Below are 17,246 nucleotides of genomic sequence, written 5' to 3'. Positions count from 1 at the left end.
AGAAAATATTTTCCTTTTTGATTTTGGGCACTTGACTTCTCCCATCCTGCTACCATCATGGCAGACATTTGGGGGTGAGATCCAGGGCCCCCTCAGCAGCATCAGCAACAGGTGGAGCCCCCACAAACATTTGTCACATTTTGAAGAGTTTTTTTAAAACAAACAAACAAACAAAGGGCTTTTCCTTAGCCTCTCATAGCCCTGAAGTTAGCCCTTGAAAAAGAGAGGGTTGCCGCTGGAGAAGGGAGAATTCAGGCTGAACTGGACAGAGTCTTTGTTCTCTTGGGAAAGTTGCAAGGCCAAATTTATGTTTTGGCTATAAATGTTACAACTCTGGACTCACCTGTAAACAATATCATTGAAACTGATAAGGAGTTGAATCTGGAAGTTTATTCAACTGAACAGAAAGAGAAACTTGACAACTTTGAGAATTTGGAGGAGACATATGTTGTCCCTGAAGAGCTGCAGATGATGAAGGAGGACTTGAGGCCTGACATGATGGTAATGAAGGAAAATAAGAATTTGATGTGGAAAATCTGGCCTGAATTGGAGATTGAAGAAAGGAAAGATCTCCTTATGTGGAGATCCGAAGACCTAAGGATTATAAATTTGTTCAAGGTGGAGGTTGGAGCCTTGGGGACATTTGGACTTGAAAGGAGTAAGAAACAAGATTTGGGTTCCACCTTTAAGTATGGAGGACTGGTTGAAAGAAACATGGATCCTGAAGGGCCAGAGCTTCTCCGAGAGTTGGTGTTTAATTTTAAGGACTATCAAAAAAACCAGCAGAGAGGAATTGAGAGAGAATTAAGAGCCTCGGATGTGAGATCTCCAGGCTAAATATTAGATTAAGACTGATGGACATTTGTTGGGGACTGGAACCGGGAAAGGGGGGGTGGGGTTTAGGAATCCAAACGGTACATAAGTATAATGTGTTTTGCTTTTATTTTTGTTTTTGTAATGTTTATGAAATTTAGGAAATTCGTGGAAGGGAATTTGGGTCGACTTTAGAAAGAATGTTTTAAGAATATGTATTGATGTATAAGTATTGATGTTTAAGTTTGGATAAGGTAAAATTGGTTTTTTTTAAAAAATGAACTAAATTAAAGGAAAATAAGGTTAGCAAAAATAAATTGAGGAAATGGATGAAAGAGTAAAAGTAAAATAATATGTTGATTTATTAGGTTAAGAATTATGGTTAAGGATTTGCTGAATCAATAACTTGAATTGGAATACAAAAAGGGGAGGTATGAGGAGGTCGGGAAAATATGTCAATGAAAGTAAATTTTGGTGAACTTAATGTGTTTTTAATTTTTATGTATTTTTTCTGTTTTTTCGTATTTTTTTTTCTTTTTCTTTTTGACTTTTTATACAGTGGTGCCTCGCAAGACGAAATTAATTCGTTCCGCAAGTCTTTTCTTCTTGCAAGTTTTTCGTCTTGCGAAGCACGGTTTCCCATAGGAATGCATTGAAAATCAATTAATGCGTTCCTATGGAGACCGCCTTCAGACCAGGTCCGGGGACAGTCTGTCCCCGGACCTCTTCTGAAGGCTGGCGGGGGAGAAGGACTTTTCTCCCCACCGCCAGCCTTCAGAACAGCCTTCTGAAGGCTGGCGGTGGGGAGAAAAGCCCTTCTCCCGCCGCCAGCCTTCAGAAGAGTTCCCCAGGGCTGCCTAGGCTGAGGATAGCAGCCTGCTGCCCCTTGCGCGGGGCAGACATTCGCAGCTTGGGGAGCCCTGCAGGACTTCCCCGCAGGGCTCTCCAAGCTGTGGATAGCAGCCTGCTGCCCCGCACGAGGGGCACTCTTTGTCGGAATCAAGCCTTAGTCAGAGGAATTTGCCACTCTCCAGGCACCCGGCTTGAGTTCCTTGTTGACCTCCCCGTCTGCGACTCCCGGCAAGATCAGGCGAGATCTCAATCGGCGATCCTCCTCTAACGTGAGAAGAACACACCACCCCACCCCTGCCACCCCAGGGAGGGGAGAGAGACAGACAGAAATGTATTTACATGCCTTTATTTCTGTCCTTCCAGCAGTACAGAGAAAACGTGTCTGCACTCTCTTAACACCAACAGCAGAGAGAGAATAACTCCTCCCCTGTACTTCCAGTACAGGTCAGGTGACACTCTGAGCTAACATCCGGTGCTCAGTGGTGTGAATAGACTGTTCCTTTGTTCCCACGGAACAGTCCCAAACATCAACATCCTGTTTGGCTTTCCAGCCACCTGGAGCTCGCTGCTGCATTGCTCCTTTTTCGTAACACTCTTAAGCAGAGCGCCCCTCGCGTGGGGCAGACATCTGCAGCTTGGGGAGCCCTGCAGGAGTTCCCCGCAGGGCTCTCCAAGCTGCGGATAGCAGCCTGCTGCCCCGCATGAGGGGCAGACATTCGCAGCTTGGGGAGCCCTGCAGGACTTCCCCGCAGGGCTCTCCAAGCTGCGGATAGCAGCCTGCTGCCCCGCACGAGGGGCGCTCTTAAGCAGAGCTTGGGGAGCAGGACTTCCCCGCAGGGCTCTCCAAGCTGCGGATAGCAGCCTGCTGCCCCGCACGAGGGGCGCTCTTAAGCAGAGCGCCCCTCACGCGGGACAGACATTCGCAGCTTGGGGAGCCCTGCAGGACTTCCCCGCAGGGCTCTCCAAGCTGCGGATAGGGGTAGCTGTTCTGAATGTTGGCGGTGGGGAGGAAAAACCCTCCTCCCACCGCAAGCCCCGGGAACAGAGGAGAAGCGCTGTGCGCCTTCTCCTCTGTTCCCGGACCTCCCACCGCAAGCCTTCAGGACAGGTCTGGGAACAGAGGAGAAGGCGCGCTGCGCTTCCCCGCTGTCCCCGGAGATTTCCCTATGGGCTTTCGTCTTGCGAAGCAAGCCCATAGGGAAATACGTCTTGTGAAGCCGCTAAAAATTGGAAAACCCTTTCGTCTTGCGGGTTTTTCGTTTAGCGAGGCATTCGTCTTGCGGGGCACCACTGTATTCTTACTGTATTAATTTTGAAAATTTTAATAAATATCTTTTTTAAAAAAATTAAAAGAAAAAAGAAAAAGAGAGGGTTGCCAAATAGCATGGCCCCCAAGAATGAAAACAAACACTTCCAAATTCTTTTTTGCACACCCAGAGACAGGGGTCAGCAACCTTTTAAAGTCAAGGGCCGGATCACTGTCCTCAAACCTCGCCGCGGGACGGAGCGTGCGTGCGCATTCTCTCATTACTACACGATCCAAAGATTAAACCAAAAATTAATAAAGTTCCAAAGGTCCCAGTTCTGCACTCAGCATATCTGTTCTGTTCTGAGACACCCTCCCAGGGTTCTGGGGTGTGCAAAGCCTTGTTTCCCTGTTTTTAACTCCGCTACCGAAGCGTCTCCCCCTCCAGTATGGGAAAGCGGAGAACACGTATCCTTCTGTAGCGAGCGGTTCCTTTGCAGAAGGATGCGTGTTCTCCACTCCCCCGTCCTGGAGGGGGAGACGCTTTCGGTAGCAGAGTTAAAAACAGGGAAACAAGGCTTCATACACCCCAGAATCCTGGGACAGTGTCTCAGAACGGAACCACTTGCTGCGGCGGCAGGAGCAGTGAGCCAGTTGAGGGCCGGAGAGGGGCCTGCCTTCAATGGCAGCCGTCGAGGAACCATGCTGGCACAAACAAAGCCCAGGCCCTTTCCTCTTGGCTCTAGGAGGACGAAAGAACTCTGCAACCAATCAGAGGGAAACAATGCTGCTGGCACCAATCAAAGGCTGGCCCCCTTCCTCTGCAGGGTGGGGGAGAAGCCAGAAGGGAGGGAGGAGGCGCCGCCATCAGGAAGAGAAAAAGAGAGAGAGAAATGGTGCAGCCCAAACTATATGAATCAGAACCATGAAGCGATTTCTGGATCTTCTGTGGGCCGGATCCAGAACCCATTCGGGTCAGAACCAGCCCGTGGCCCTTAGGTTGCTGACCCCTGTCCAGAGACTTCACAGCCATCTTCGCTTCCTAGGAACTCTGGGAACTGTAGTTCTGGGAGGAACCTCTTAGAAATTTCTGAGCCTCCTCAGCCAACTACAGTTGGACATCCTGAGACTACAATTCCCAGAAAAGCTGGACCAAGGCCTTTAGCCACAGCCCTGACCAAATAACGGACCTTTCTCTTCTCTCCCTCTCCACCTCCCACATTCACAACAAATCAGTCTCCCACTCCTCAGTCCCTTTCACTCATCTCCCCTAGCCCTAATTCTTCCACATTCCTTTAAAACATTTCTGTGAACTAAGAAACAAAAAAACCCTCACTGGACACCTTCCACGGGTCAAAAGCCAATGCAGAAAATATTTAATAAAAACAGCTCAAAACAGGTACACAAGAGCACAGAAAAAAGGAGATGAGTTTCAAAAGCAATACCAAATGAACTTTTAACACAGGGACCTTTCATTCAGCTGGAAAATGCTATCAGTAAAAAGGTCTTCAATAGATTATGCAAAGTTCAAGTAAAGAGTGCCTGGAATGCTGATCTACAAGACAAGGGCAGCCCATCATTTTGGCAGTGAAAGGCGGACCTGAAAACTCAACAGATTCAACACACACCTTGAGCATTCCAGATTCACACTCTCTCCCTGTTTATTTAGCAACAAGTTGCCACTTATTTTGTACATTTAGGGTATGTGACCTTCATTACTTTAATACATATATATGTGTATACAAATTTAAGTACAAACACTAAAACATTCCATGCATTTACAACTGATTTCCCCCTTTATGAGTTTCTTGATGTAAGTAGTGAACCCTGAGTGAAAAACTCCATACATTTATATTGTTTCCCTAGTGTGAATTTGCTAATGAATATTAAGGTCTCCACTCCCTCTGAAGCCCTTTCCATATTCAGTACACTTGTAGTTTTCATCATGTGTGAGTTAGCTGATGTCTTCTAAGGAGTTCATTTTTACTGAAGCTTTTTCCACATTCAACACATTTAAATGGCTTCTCCCCCGTGTGAGTTCGTTGATGTATTCTAAGTGCTCCATTCTTACTGAAGCTTTTTCCACATTCAATACATTTAAATGGTTTCTCCCCTGTGAGTTCGTTGATGTATTCTAAGATATCCACTTCGACTGAAGCTCTTTTCACATTCCATACATTTAAATGGTTTCGCCCCTGTGTGAGTTCGTTGATGTATTCTAAGTTTCCCACTTTCACTGAAGCTTTTTCCACATTCAATACATTCAAATGGTTTCTCCCCCATATGAGTTCGCTGATGTATTCTAAGGGTTCCACTTGTACTGAAGCTCTTTCCACATTCAATACATTTAAATGGTTTCTCCCCCATGTGAGTTCGTTGATGTATTCTAAGTGTTCCACTTGTACTGAAGCTTTTTCCACATTCAATACATTTAAATGGTTTCTCCCCCATGTGAGTTTGTTGGTGTCTTCTAAGTTTTCCACTAACACTGAAGCTCTTTCCACACTCAAAACATTCAAATGGTTTCTCCCCTGTGTGAGTTCGTTGATGTATTATAAGGTCTCCACGTTGATTGAAGCTCTTCCCACATTCAATACATTTAAATGGTTTCTCTCCCGTGTGAGTTCGATGATGTATTCTAAGTGCTCCATTCTTACTGAAGCTCTTTCCGCACTCCATACATTTAAATGGTTTCTTCTCCGTGTGAGTTTGTTGATGTATTATAAGGTTTCCACGTTGACTGAAGCTCTTTCCACACTGCATACATTTAAATGGTTTCTCCCCTGTGTGAGTTCGTTGATGTATTCTAAGTTTCCCACTTTCACTGAAGCTCTTTCCACATTCAGTACATTTAAATGGTTTCTCCCCTGTGTGAGTTCGTTGATGTATTCTAAGTTTCCCACTTTCACTGAAGCTCTTTCCACATTCAATACATTTAAGTGGTTTCTACCCTGTGTGAGTTCGTTGATGTATTCTAAGTTCTCCACTTCGACTGAAGCTTTTTCCACATTCAATACATTTAAATGGTTTCTCCCCCGTGTGAGTTCGTTGATGTCTTCTAAGTGTTCCACTTTCACTGAAGCTCTTTTCACATTCCATACATTTAAATGGTTTCTCCCCTGTGTGAGTTCGTTGATGTATTCTAATTTCCCCACTTTTACTGAAGCTTTTTCCACATTCAATACATTTAAATGGTTTCTCCCCAGTATGGGTTCGTTGATGTATTCTAAGTTTCCCACTTCCACGGAAGCTTTTTCCACATTCAATACATTTAAATGGTTTCTCCCCAGTGTGAGTTCGTTGATGTATTCTAAGTGCTACATTCTTACTGAAGCTTTTTCCACATTCAATACATTTAAATGGTTTCTCCCCTGTGTGAGTTCGTTGATGTATTCTAAGTGTTCCACTTGTACTGAAGCTCTTTCCACATTCAATACATTTAAATAGTTTCTCTCCAGTGTGAGTTCGTTGATGTATTCTAAGGACTCCATGTTGACTGAAGCTCTTTCCACATTCAATACATTTAAATGGTTTCTCCCCTGTGTGAGTTCGTTGATGTATTCTAAGTGCTCCACTTTCACTGAAACTCTTTCCACATTCAATACATTTAAATGGTTTCTCCCCAGTGTGAGTTCGTTGATGTATTCTAAGGACTCCATGTTGACTGAAGCTCTTTCCACATTCAATACATTTAAATGGTTTCTCCCCTGTGTGAGTTCGTTGATGTATTCTAAGTGCTCCACTTTCACTGAAACTCTTTCCACATTCAATACATTTAAATGGTTTCTCCCCAGTGTGAGTTCGTTGATGTATTCTAAGGACTCCATGTTGACTGAAGCTCTTTCCACATTCAATACATTTAAATGGTTTCTCCCCCGTGTGAGTTCGTTGGTGTATTCTAAGTGTTCGACTTTCATTGAAGCTCTTTCCACATTCAAAACATTCAAATCCTTTCTCCCCCGTATGAGTTCGTTGATATATTCTAAGTTTTCCACTTTCACTGAAGCCCTTTCCACATTCCATACATTCAAATAGTTTCTCTCCTTTGTGAGTTTGTTGTTGTATCCTCAGTTTCTTTTTTCTTCCCAATAAATTCACATGTGGCTCCATAGAATTCTGACTTTCATCTTCCTCACCTGTTTGGGAGTCTGGGAGGAAAGAGAATCCTGTTAGACTTTCAAGAAAGACAAAAAGGGAACTGAACACATGTCAATCCCAGTCTGCACCTTCTCTCATTTTAACACCGTCTCCATTCTCCACTGTCATCTCTAGGTTTCAAATTTTTAGGAATGAATATGAGATAATGGCAAGAGCAACACATGATCACTCAATTCACACTTAATAAAGCACCATCATTTTATAATACAGATCTATGGTGGAATTGGCTTATTAGACACATCTATTTTTACTTTCTGAAGTGAAGAAATGATCTCAGGCTAAAGTAACAGTATCTTGTGGAGAGAGGATCAGAACTCACAGGGTTAAGAAGTTCTGAGTGACGTCTCACATTCTGAGGCGTGGTTTAGAATACTGAGGGGAGTGTTTTACTGTGTTTCTCTCAGTGTGTGTTTGCTCCGTTGCGTGAGAGGAGCGAAAATGAGTGCATTGTCACCAGATTTATGACTGTTGTTTTTGCTACGGGAATAAAGACTTAAAGTGAGATAAGAAGATACCGTGCGTTAAACCTGATTTATTGCACACACACGGCAACCCTGCTTCTGTTCCGCTGTGTTTACCTTCTGCTGACACCGGAGGAGCCCTGGGAAAACAGAGTCGCCCAGAGGAAGCGTGTGGACCCCCCGGGGGCCGGCACAGGTTATGGGTCATCAGCAAACGCTTTGAAGCAGAGATAAGCAACGCTCGTGCCGGTGTGTGTGCGGCCAGCTAACGAGACGCTGGGAAAGAAGACTGCAGTCAAAGCCAGCTGAGGAGAAGCTGGAGCCAGTTGGAGCTGTGCCTAATGTTTGAGGCAGAGAGGAGCTCGCTGGGAAGATCTGCTCTGCTGGACCGGGAGGTGCCACTGCTGTTACTGTAAGTAGGCTGGGCCCCGGGGAGAAGATGGCAGACAGCCATGAATCGTCAGTCCCTTTTGATAAGGTAGACGGGAGCAAGCCCTGGGTCGTGTGGCAGGCACTGAAGACGGCAGTGGGAGCCAGGCCAGAGGGGGCTGAGAATTGCTCAGAGGAAGCATCAAGCTCAGCAGGGGCTGAGGGACGCCCAGAAAGCCCAGAGGGGGCTGGGACTGTGTTGGAAGGCTGTTGGAATGCTTCAACACGTCTGTCTGATGGGCTCTGTGCTGGAGAGCGGCTGAGAGAAGAGAAGAGAGATGCAGTGGCAATCTGTTCCACTGGGAGCTTTGCACCTGGAAGTGGGGGTGCAGGCCATTCCAAGGGTCTTGAGAGTGCCCAGGCTGTTTGGCAGGAGCTGGAGGGGGTTTGCAGAGTAACCACAGCAGAAGCCAAAAGCCACGTCCCCAGAAGCGCTGTTGGCAGGGTTGGGGGGGCAAAGAAGACCAAAGGCAAGTTTGCAAAGTTTTCCACTCGGCGTTGCTTTATCTGCAATTCCCCGGAACATCTGCGTCGCGGCTGCCCACAGAGAGCAAGGGAGACAGGGCAGGATGTGTCCAAGGTCGCTTCCCATGGGAACCAGCCGGGTTTCTATGGCAACCAGTCCAGTAGAGGAGGCAGGCGTGGGAAAGCGCAAAGAACGCAGCGTGCTCCAGAGGGGGAAGGAGACGCTTATCAGCTGACTGCTTCGATGGCAGTCTTGGAGAACACCTGCAGCAAAGGCCCCAAGGTCGGGGGCAGCAGGAAGTCTGTTGCTAAGGCAACAAAGAAGGACAACTCCAGTGAGGAGAGAGTGCTGCGTTGGATTGTGGACTCTGCTACTAATGCTCATTTGGTGACAGAGACACCTGGTGTCAAGATAAGGAACTGCAGAGCTGTTTCAGCTGGGAAAACACTGTGTTTTGCTGATGATTCACAGAGACGTGTGACTAACGTGGGAAACTTATTTGTCTCTTTCTTACAGGCACAGCTGGAAGTCTACGTGTCGCCAGGGATAAAACATTGTCTTTTATCTGTACCATGCCTTTTACAGGAGGGATATGTGGTTTGTTTTGAGAAAAATGTTTGTACAATTTCCAGAGGGGGAAAGCAACTAGTAAGTGTCGAAAGAAATCAGAACAACCTCTTTGTTCTGGAAACACCTCTGGAGGGTGAGGGGAATGCTGGGAAAGCCACTGATCACACTCATGTGTCGTGTGCTTGCGTGTGGCACAAGAGAATGTCACATGGTTCCTGTGAAGACATTCAGATGTTATCAGAGTGCACCAAAGGGTGCTGGGTACGCGAATGTGGTCAACCTTTGAATTGCAGAGCTTGCAGGAAAGCCAAGAACAAGGGATATAATTATCCCAGGGTGGAAAGAGTAACCACAAAGCCTTTTGAGCTTGTACATGCAGACCTTTTTGGTATGCCACAGCCAAGTCTGGGCAAGGCCAAGTGGCTGATGGTGCTGACAGATGATTTTACGCAGAACTCATGGGCATACACGCTGAGAACGAAGGAGCAGGCAACGCAACTTATCAAGGATTGGGTTGCAGAGTTTATCAAGGATTGGGTTAACGAAACAGGCTTAAGGCTCTCTCACTTATTTACACCCAGACACAAGAGGTCACTAGCTTTGATAGCTTGGGAAAATATCCTACGCTTTCCTATGCGTTCTCCGGGGATAGATCTACAGTGGTGCCTCGCAAGACGAAATTAATTCATTCCGCAAGTTTTTTCGTCTTGCGAGGCACGGTTTCGGAAAAGTTTTGGAAAAGCTTCAAAAATCACCAAAGTCTTCAAAAACCTCAAAAAAAGCTACCACACCGCGTGCTATGAGTTGCTCCTCAAAGTCAAGTCGCAACTGTATTAACGGTGTTAAGAAAAAGGAAACAAACTTGCAAGACGTTTCCGTCTTGCGAAGCAAGCTCATAGGGAAATGCGTCTTGCGAAGCAACTCAAAAAACCAAAAACCCTTTCGTTTTGCGAGTTTTCCGTCTTGCAAGGCATTCGTCATGCAAGGTACCACTGTATTAGCTGTTTTATTAGCCATGATTGATCAACAGAGCCTCCATGTGTAGGCAGAGTGTACCTTGATGTGGGGCAGATAAAAGAAGCCATTTCCTTGCTAAATGAATCTGATGGACATCATTGCCACAAGATGCAGTGATGGTGGTGGCTAAGAGAGCTTTCAAAGGCAATCAGACCAATTCACCAAGGAGGGCGATAGGTTTATCAATGGCACTGGCAGAGGAAGGGGGGGCAGGAGTAGTGGCCTGCAAAGGGTGTCAGGGGGCTGCAGGGTGAGAGGGACACCTCCCTGCTGCACTGCTCTTCCTCCCCCCCCCGCCTCCCCTTCACTCTCCGCCGTGGGGAGGACCGTCGAAATGGGCTGGGCTCCCTGCTGAGGGACAGGGAGAGGGGCGGCAAAAGCCCCAGGTACGTGAGCGACTATATGTATCGTCCACCGCGAAGCAGCAGCTGCCTTAGAATCATAGAATCATAGAATCATAGAGTTGGAAGAGACCACAAGGGCCATCGAGTCCAACCCCCTGCCAAGCAGGAAACACCATCAGAGCACTCCTGACATATGGTTGTCAAGCCTCTGCTTAAAGACCTCCAAAGAAGGAGACTCCACCACACTCCTTGGCAGCAAATTCCACTGTCGAACAGCTCTTACTGTCAGGAAGTTCTTCCTAATGTTTAGGTGGAATCTTCTTTCTTGTAGTTTGTATCCATTGCTCCGTGTCCGCTTCTCTGGAGCAGCAGAAAACAACCTTTCTCCCTCCTCTATGTGACATCCTTTTATATATTTGAACATGGCTATCATATCACCCCTTAACCTCCTCTTCTCCAGGCTAAACATGCCCAGCTCCCTTAGCCGTTCCTCATAAGGCATCGTTTCCAGGCCTTTGACCATTTTGGTTGCCCTCCTCTGGACACGTTCCAGTTTGTCAATGTCCTTCTTGAACTGTGGTGCCCAGAACTGGACACAGTACTCCAGGTGAGGTCTGACCAGAGCAGAATACAGTGGCACTATTACTTCCCTTGATCTAGATGCTATACTCCTATTGATGCAGCCCAGAATTGCATTGGCTTTTTTAGCTGCCGCGTCACACTGTTGGCTCATGTCAAGTTTGTGGTCAACCAAGACTCCTAGATCCTTTTCACATGTAGTGCTCTCAAGCCAGGTGTCACCCATCTTGTATTTGTGCCTCTCATTTTTTTTGCCCAAGTGCAATACTTTACATTTCTCCCTGTTAAAATTCATCTTGTTTGTTTTGGCCCAGTTCTCTAATCTGTCAAGGTCGTTTTGAAGTGTGTTCCTGTCCTCTGGGGTGTTAGCCACCCCTCCCAGTTTGGTGTCATCTGCAAATTTGATCAGGATGCCCTTGAGTCCATCATCCAAGTCGTTGATAAAGATGTTGAATAAGACCGGGCCCAAGACAGAACCCTGTGGCACCCCACTAGTCACTCTTCTCCAGGATGAAGAGGAACCATTGATGAGCACCCTTTGGGTTCGGTCAGTCAGCCAGTTACAAATCCACTGAGTGGTAGCATAGTCAAGACCGCATTTTACCAGCTTCTTTACAAGAATATCATGGGGCACCTTGTCAAATGCCTTGCTGAAATCAAGGTAGGCTACATCCACTGCGTTCCCTTCATCTACCAGGCTTGTAATTCTGTCAAAAAACGAGATCAGGTTAGTCTGACATGACTTATTTTTCAGAAATCCATGCTGACTATTGGTGATCACAGCATTCCTTTCCAGGTGCTCACAGACTGTTTGCTGCACTACCACTACAGTTTAGATGCCTGAGCAGCTACCGGCAGCAATGGACAAAATGGTTGTAAATGTTTTAACCGCTTTTAATTTGCAGCACCTTAAATGGTGGTTGTTGTTTTTTATAATATTATATTATTTCATTATTTTATTTTTGCTTGGGGTGGGATAAGCATTTAGTCAGCACTATTGTTTCTTGTTTTGTTTTGTTTTGTTCTGTTCTGTTTTGTTTTATTATTATTATTATTATTCTGTTAAATTATTATATAGTTTGTATTTTGCTTTTTAAGGGGAAGGGTCATGGCTGCCTGGGAGTGGGCCTCAGCCAATAGATTGGGTGGGGCAGGTTCCACAGGGGGGGATGTATTGGGACACCCGATCTCAGTGATCACGGGCAGGAGGAGGAGTTATGCTAAGACCAGACCATGTCATTACCGAGGAGGCTGGTTTAGTCGTTGTTTGAGGACTATCCCTGCCTCCAGGTCTGGTCCTGACCGGAAGGATACAGTAATCAGCAAGGGAAACCCACATGACCTGAAAGTGTTGCTGTGCAATGCCAGGTCAATGATGAATAAAACCACTGCCATCCACGACCTGATTGTGGATGGAGGATTTGACCTGGCATGTGTGACAGAGACCTGGTTGGATGAAGCAGATGGGCCTGTCCTTGCCGCTGCTTGCCCACCAGGTTTCTCTTACGCACAGCAACCCAGGTCATGTGGGCGGGGAGGGGGGGTTGCAGTGATTTTTAGGAAGTCATTAGTCTGCACCAGGCGTCCTATTGGGAAGACCCAGTTTTCTGAGTGCATGTTCTGGAAGTTGGGCAATAGGGGCAGTACAGGATTCCTACTGGTGTACCGACCTCCCCGCTGCACCAAGGATTCCCTGCCCGAGCTGCTTCAGGTCGTGGCGGATATGCTCCTGGAGACACCTAGCTTGGTTGTCCTGGGGGATTTTAACATCCATGCCGACACGACCTTACAAGGGGCCGCTCGGGACTTCGTGGAAAGCATGGCCTCCATGGGGCTATCCCTGAATAAGTTTGGCCCAACTCATAGCCGTGGACATGCCTTAGACTTGGTGTTCACCTCTATGGATGTTGGTGATCTGACACTAACTAAAAGCGAAACGAAAGAAGTGCCATGGTCAGATCACTTCCTGGTGCAACTGGACTTCTCCGCAACCCTTCCCCTCTGCAGGGAGGTGGGACCGATTCGGATGGTCCGCCCCCGCCACTTAATGGATCCAATTGGCTTCCAGAGAGCGGTAGGGGATGCTTTATCCCAAGTTGATGGCCTTTCAGCTGATTCCCTGGTGGCACGCTGGAATGCGGAGTTAACCAGGGCTATTGACTGTCTGGCTCCGAAGCGCCCTCTCCGATTGCATGGAGCCCGGACAGCCCCGTGGTTTTCCCCGGAGCTGAGGGTGATGAAACAATCGTTGAGACGGCTAGAGCGCCGGTGGCGGAAAACTCATTCTGAATCAGACCGGACACGGGTTAGAGCTCAACGTCGAGCCTACCAAGTGGCAATGGCGATGGCGAAGAGGGCCTTCTTCGCCGCCTCCATTGCATCTGCAGAAAACAGCAGCAGGAGACTTTTTCAGGTGGTTCGCAATCTATCGGAACCACCTGTACCACCGGGGCCTGGTAGGGACCCCAAGATCTCCTGCAATGCTTTTGCCAAGTTTTTTGCAGATAAAATCGCTCAGATTCAGAAGGAGGTAGACTCCACCGTGGGAGCAGGGCCAGGGCGGGAGAGTGCTAGAGTTCTGTCTGGTCCTGTTACATGGGATCAATTCCAATCTGTTACCTCCGAGGATGTGGACAGGCTGCTTGGACAAGTGAAACCGACCACCTGTCTCCTTGATCCTTGCCCATCCTGGCTGATAAAAGCAAGCCGGGAAGGGCTGGGCGATGGGCTCTGCGGGGTGGTGAATGCTTCCCTCTGTGAGGGAGCCTTCCCAGACCCGCTGAAAGAGGCGGTCATTAAACCGCTTCTTAAAAAAACATCTTTAGACCCGGCCAATTTGGCCAACTATCGCCCGGTCTCAAATCTGCCATTCTTGGGCAAGGTGATTGAGCGGGTGGTTGCTGAACAACTCCAAGCACGCCTGGAGGAAACGGACCATTTGGATCCCTTCCAATCAGGATTCAGGCCTCACCATGGGACTGAAACTGCCTTGGTCGCGCTGGTTGATGATCTCCGGCGGGCTAGGGACAAAGGTGAGAGCTGTTTCCTAGTTCTGCTGGATCTCTCAGCGGCCTTTGACACCATCGACCATAACATCCTTCTGGACCGTCTAGAGGGGCTGGGAGCTGGGGGCACTGTCATACAGTGGTTCCGCTCCTTCCTCCTGGGCCGTGTCCAGAAAGTGGTGGTGGGGGATGAGTGTTCAGACCCCTGGGCTCTCACTTGTGGGGTGCCTCAGGGTTCTGTCCTCTCCCCCATGCTTTTTAATATCTATATGAAGCCGCTGGGAGAGATCATCAGGGGGTTTGGACTGGGTGTTCATCAGTATGCAGATGACACCCAGCTCTACCTCTCCTTTAAATCAGAACCAATGAAGGCAGTGAAGGTCCTGTGTGAGTGCCTGGAGGCGGTTGGAGGATGGATGGCGGCTAACAGATTGAGGTTGAATCCTGACAAGACAGAAGTACTGTTTTTGGGGGACAGGGAGCGGGTTGGTGTGGGGGATTCCCTGGTCTTGAATGGGGTAACTGTGCCCCTGAAGGACCAGGTGCGCAGCCTGGGAGTCATTTTGGACTCACAGCTGTCCATGGAGGCGCAGGTTAACTCTGTGTCCAGGGCAGCTGTCTACCAGCTCCACCTGGTACGCAGGCTAAGACCCTACCTGCCCGCAAACTGTCTCGCCAGAGTGGTGCATGCTCTAGTTATCTCACGCTTGGACTACTGCAACGCGCTCTACGTGGGGCTACCTTTGAAGGTGACCCGGAAACTGCAATTAATCCAGAATGCGGCAGCTAGACTGGTGACTGGGAGTGGCCGCCGGGACCACATAACACCGGTTCTGAGAGATCTGCATTGGCTCCCAGTACGTTTCCGAGCACGATTCAAAGTGTTGGTATTGACCTTTAAAGCCCTAAACGGCCTCGGTCCTGTATACCTGAAGGAGCGTCTCCACCCCCATCGTTCAGCCCGGACACTGAGATCCAGCGCCGAGGGCCTTCTGGCGGTTCCCTCATTGCGAGAAGTGAGGTTACAGGGAACCAGACAGAGGGCCTTCTCGGTAGTGGCGCCCGCCCTGTGGAACGCCCTCCCATCAGATGTCAAAGAGATAAATAATTACCTGACATTCAGAAGACATCTTAAGGCAGCCCTGTTCAGGGAAGTTTTTAATATGTAATGCTGTACTGTTTTTAACACTGATTGGGAGCCGCCCAGAGTGGCTGGGGAAACTCAGCCAGATGGGCGGGGTATAAATAATAAATTATTATTAAATTATTATTAATGATCTGCTCCAGAATCTTCCCTGGTATTGATGTCAGACTGACTGGGCGGTAATTATTTGGGTCCTCTCTTTTCCCCTTTTTGAAAATAGGGACAACATTTGCCCTCCTCCAGTCTGCCGGGACTTCGCCTGTTCTCCAGGAATTCTCAAAGATGACTGCCAGTGGTTCTGAAATCACATCTGCCAGTTCTTTTAATACTCTTGGATGCAGTTCATCTGGCCCTGGAGACTTGAATACATCTAGACTAGCCAAGTATTCTCGTACTATCTCCTTAGTTATTCTGGGCTGTGTTTCCTCTGCTGAATCATTTGCTCCAAATTCTTCAGGTCGGGCATTGTTTTCTTTATCGGAGAAGACTGAGGCAAAGAAGGCATTGAGGAGTTCAGCCCTTTCTGTGTCCCCTGTTTGCATTTCACCATCTTCTCCTCTGAGTGACCCCACTGTTTCTTTGTTCTTCCTTTTGCTACGAACATACCCATAAAAGCCTTTTTTGTTGCTTTTAACCTCTCTAGCAAGCCTGAGTTCATTCTGTGCTTTAGCTTTTCTGACTTTGTGTCTACACGTGCTGGCTATTTGTTTGAATTCCTCTTTGGTGGTTTCCCCCCTTTTCCATTTTTTGTACACATCCTTTTTTAATCTTAACTCAGTTAAAAGTTCTTTAGATAGCCACCCTGGCTTCTTTAGGCACCTTCCATGTTTCCGTCTCATTGGTATTGCCTGAAGTTGTGCTTTTACTATCTCCCTCTTAACAAACTCCCAGCCATCATGAACTCCCTTTCCTTTTAGTATTACTGTCCATGGGATCTCACCCAGCACTTCCCTAAGTTTTATGAAGTCGGCTTTCTTAAAGTCGAGAAATTGAGTCCTAGTATGCTTGGCTGCTCCTTTCCGCTGTATAGTAAACTTCAGAAGAGCATGATCACTCGCGCCTAATGATCCTTCCACTTCTACCCCACTAACCAGGTCATCAACATTGGTTAGGACCAGATCTAAAATGGCTGTTCCTCTTGTAGCTTCTCCCACTTTCTGGACAATGAAGTTGTCTGTAAGGCCAGTGAGGAATCTGTTTGACCTTATGCTCTTGGCTGAGTTTGACATCCAACAAATATCCGGGTAATTGAAGTCCCCCATTACTACTATCTCCCTTCCTTTTGCATGCTTGGCCATCTGTTCCAGGAAGGCATCATCTATGTCCTCCGTTTGGCTTGGGGATCTATAGTAAACTCCCACAATGAGGTCACTGTTATTCTTCTCTCCCTTAATTTTGACCCAAATGCTCTCACTTTGGCTTTGAGGTTCTAAATCTTGGATCTCTTCACAGGTATACACATCCCTGACATATAACGCCACTCCTCCTCCTTTCTTGTCTGGTCTGTTTCTCTGAAATAGATTGTATCCCTCCATTATTACATTCCAATCGTGGGACTTATCCCACCAGGTTTCAGTGATGCCTATTATGTCATATTTAGTTTGCTGTACCAAGAGCTCAAGCTCATCTTGTTTATTTCCCATACTTTGCGCATTAGTGTACAGACATTGAAGTCCATTAATCATTCCCCCGTGTCTCTTATTTAAGGATTTTTTCCTCCCACCACTAGGTCTGCGTGCTGTTTGCTCCATTCGGTCTATGACATTTGGATGATCATCTTCATCAATTGATAGACTCCTACCTTCAGGAGCACTGTCTCCCTCCCCCACATTAGTCAGTTTAAAGCCCTCCTGATGAGGTTTCTGAGATTTTTTGCAAAAACATTCCTACCAACCGTTGTGAGGTGCAGCCCATCGCTTGCCAGAAGTCCATCTTCAAGAAACTGCATTCCGTGATCTAAGAATCCAAACCGTTCCTGTTTACACCATTTGCGAAGCCAGTTGTTCACTTCCACTATTTTTCCCTCTCTCCCTGGGCCACGTCGTTCAACTGGGAGGACAGATGAGATGACAATTTGTGCATTTAATTGCTTCAATTTCCTGCCCAGAGCCTCGTAATCTCTTTTGATCTTCTGGAGGCTATTGCTTGCAGTGTCATTGGTT

The 17,246-nt window shown here is 47.2% G+C and overlaps 1 pseudogene; it reads right to left on the bottom strand.

Moving 5' to 3' along the window:
* Positions 1-4,251: 4,251 nt before the first annotated feature.
* The window catches only part of LOC128409176 (zinc finger protein 420-like), a 29,652-nt pseudogene continuing 16,657 nt past the window's right edge, over positions 4,252-17,246 (bottom strand).

Source organism: Podarcis raffonei, chromosome 2 (assembly GCF_027172205.1).
Source record: "Podarcis raffonei isolate rPodRaf1 chromosome 2, rPodRaf1.pri, whole genome shotgun sequence".
In the NCBI taxonomy this organism is placed as follows: domain Eukaryota; kingdom Metazoa; phylum Chordata; class Lepidosauria; order Squamata; family Lacertidae; genus Podarcis; species Podarcis raffonei.
This window is presented reverse-complemented; position numbering and strand designations above follow the sequence as displayed.